The sequence below is a fragment of the Limulus polyphemus genome, unplaced genomic scaffold (genome assembly GCF_000517525.1).
Source record: "Limulus polyphemus unplaced genomic scaffold, Limulus_polyphemus-2.1.2 Scaffold988, whole genome shotgun sequence".
NCBI classification, from domain to species: Eukaryota; Metazoa; Arthropoda; class Merostomata; order Xiphosura; family Limulidae; genus Limulus; species Limulus polyphemus.
In genome coordinates, this window is record NW_013666598.1 from 329,219 (window position 1) to 333,091 (window position 3,873).

The window sequence follows — 3,873 nt, forward strand, 5'->3', positions numbered from 1 at the left end:
GAACACAACGTTGTTCCAGGAAGATGGAGCACCGTATCACACTGCTAGAAACATCCAAAAGTGGCAGGAAAAAAATGGTATCCAGAAGTTGCCCTAGCCGAGCCCATCTTCTGACATGAACCCCATCGAAAACCTCTGGGCCATACTCGACCGGCAAGTCAAGAAACAACAAAAAAACAACAACTTCGAAAGGCGATCTACTCCAAGTTTTGAAACAAGAGTGGGCGAAAATCCCACAATCTAAAATTGACGAGATGATTCTCACGATGCCCCAAAGGATCAACGAACTCCACGAAGCGAAAGGAATATCTACTAGATATTAATTAAATTATAAATATATCAATTCATGTGAATATGACTGAAAAATTTCATTTTTTCTGAAAAAGTGGTATCTATTTACTTGTGACCACGCTGTGTACATATATATAAAATGGGCTATGCTATGATATTTGCCTCGTTCGAATAATAGGGTAAAAGTGATAAAACTGAGATATGTAACAGTGTTATTATAGTTGTCTCGTTAAAATAATGGTTTTACTTGTAACTTTTAGGACATATAATTAAATCTAGACATCGAAGACGTAATCACAAATTGAGACACCATACAATGAGCTTATCATCCTGTTGAACTATCTGTTTATAAAAGCACCATCCGCACTAACTTTTGTAACACAATTTGCCAATAATACTATCCACCTTTCGAACCTTAGTAATACATGGCACGGCATGGCCAGGTGGTTAGGGCACTCGACTCGCAATTTGTGGGTCGCGGGTTCGAATCCCCGTCCCTCCAAACATGCTCGCCCTTTCAGCTGTGGGGGCGTTATAATGCGACGTCAAAAAGAGTAGCCCAAGAGTTGGCGGTGGATGGTGATGACTGGCTGCCTTCCCTCTAGTCTTACACTGCAAAATAAACATTAGTAATACAATCCACATACGTTATACAGTTCGATATGTAAAATATAAACATGGTTGAGTCAATCTGAAATATGTATGTAATGCTATGGAAGTATGGTAAAACAGTCCGCCTATAGAAGCATCCTCCTCCTTTGTGATACAGTTAAATATATAAATAAAAACTATGGAAGTATGATAAAACTGTCCGCCTATAGAAGCATCCTCCTCCTTTCTGATACAGTTAAATATATAAATAAAAACTATGGAAGTATGATAAAACTGTCCGCCTATAGAAACATCCTCCTCCTTTGTGATACAGTTAAATATATAAATAAAAACTATGGAAGTATGATAAAACTGTCCGCCTATAGAAACATCCTTCTCCTTTGTGATACAGTTAAATATATAAAAGAAAACTATAAACATCATTTGAGACGAGTTGAAAATTTCTACGCCGTCCTACGGAACCTTGACAACTCCGTCTTCCTATAGAACCTTGGTAACAGTGTTCGTCCATACTCTATAGTGACAGGCCCTCTGATATCGAATTACGATGTCACCCCTTCCATAAGACATCCACGCCCTCTGGTGCCAAATCGTGGAAATATGACGTAATTGCCCTCAGGTATCGGCATAATTTGCATATTATGTAATAGTTATTTAACTCTCAAGCAGCATCTTTTGATATCCACTAACGTGATTACTCCCCACTGAGGCGGCATCCTTTTGATGCGGGAGTGTTGTGATAACTACTTAGATCATTAAAGGAAAATTAAATCTCCAATAACGAAATATAACGGCTTAGTTACTGAGCAACGATATAATACGTTACTTGGAATCATAACAGCATAAATACTCAACGACATGACAACACAGATATCGAATGACTTCAGAACAAAATTATTGAACGTAGCATAACACCACAGTTAGTGAATAACATGGTTATATAATGTTTAAGTGACATAACAGAATATTTGTTGTGGAGAATGCCAGCACAGTCACCGAGCGACATGAAAAAACAGTTATTTGCATAACATAATAACACGATTAATGAATGGTAAGACAACTGCCATGGATAATAGTGGAAAGTATACAATACAGTGTATGTAAGCTAAATTATTTAGAATAAAAAAAAAGCACGTTTGGAGCAAAATATTAGAACAAAGACGAGGAAAAACAGTTGGAGAAGACTGTTTAGGACTAGTCGAAACTAGTTTTCTAGTCTTGCCGCTAATATTTCGTCCTAAAAATCTGTTTTTAAATAACATTTGCCATAGATAAATGAATCAATTTCAGATCTATTTTTTGCCTTCCATAGGTTTTTCACGTCTCAGATTTGAAACGTGTATTGGATAAATTAAGTCTGATAGCTTATAACTCTAATATTCGTATTCAGATATTCATTGAGTAGCTTTGTGCTTACAACAAACAAACAAATGAAATTCTATAGGGATGTTCTTTTTATCTTTATTAAAATGAGCAAACAGGTTTATTATAGAAACGAAAACGTGTATTTAAAATTCACAGCCCACCAGTGGCTCAGCAGTAAGTTTGAGGGCTTATAACACTAAAAATCGGATTTCCATACCCGCAGTGTGCACAGCACAAATAGCCCATTGTGAAGCTTTGCGCTTAACAACAAATAATCAAAGCTTTACATTCAAATGCAATATAGAACTTAAAACAAATCAAGAAGTTGTTTCTTGTACATTTCTTTAGTTTTTGTCCCACGGTGGGTCAATGGTACGTTACAGACTTGCAAAGCTAAAATCCGGTGTTCGATTTCCCCAGTAGACAGAGTGCAGACCATTGTGTAACTTTGGGATAAACCAATTAAATAAACAAACAAACTTTAGTTGTTGTGTTTTGGTATTTAATTATTTCTTGTTGCCATGATGTTTGTTTTGGTCATATTTCATTCAAATGCTTTTTTATTTGTAAATATGATCATAAATTTTTCAATTTGATTATTACTTGAATGTGGAAGCAGCTATGAAACTCCAGAATTGTCTACTTCAGAAGAAGATTGGCAGATAGATATTTCTTTACCTTGAGTGCAGAGACATCCAAATGTGACTACCAGTGTATGCATAAAGAAGTTGAAGTTTTGTTCCTCAGACGAATTAACATGCGAGATAAAACAGTTTGTCAAGGTCACAATAACGACGGTTAAAATCACCAGTAACCAAACCTGAAGATGAAAATTTATTACACAGGATCATCTTGAACATAAAAAAAAAGAAGAAAGATACTTAACAACTGTTTAGTAAATAAATCAAACAATAAAATATATTCGTACGAATAACTAAAAGATATAAAAATGAACTGAGAATTAATATCTAATTTATATGCATATATCGACCAACCGTAATTTGCCTGAAATTGCAACCAATTTTTTAAATACAGTAAACTACTTGTTAGTTATCTTTTGAGAAAAACATAAATTAAGTAAGCCTATGCTAGTCATTTTACACAATAATGCTTGAAATTTTTCCCAACAGTTCCCAAAATAAACAATTAACATAAATCAGTTTATTTTTTTTATTAAAGTTACTTGTAGAGTGTTATGAAGTATCATGAGTCTGCCTTGTATTACGTCCAAAGTTAAAAATAGCCAAAAATACAACAGTTAGTTCTATATTTTAATGACACTGTTACGACAGCGGAAGTCACGCGACGCTGGAAGCATGCGCGCTGGGGTTTCTAGAAGGATCATGACTGTTCCTGGGAACTCTAGTCTTTTCCAGGCGCCCTCTAATTTTGTATATAAGCCCGGCAAATAAAGCATAGAAAAATAGCAGATTTAAGAGAGATATAGAGACAGATAATTGAGTCAATTGAGTGGTAATGACCGTAAGTAAAGTGCGTGAATCGTTGTGAATTATAGCGTGTGTTTAAGTTAAAGTGACTGTGGAAAACCTTTATATTGCAAAGTTGTATCGAGAAAGAATAAACTAGATTTAATTAAGAAAGGAC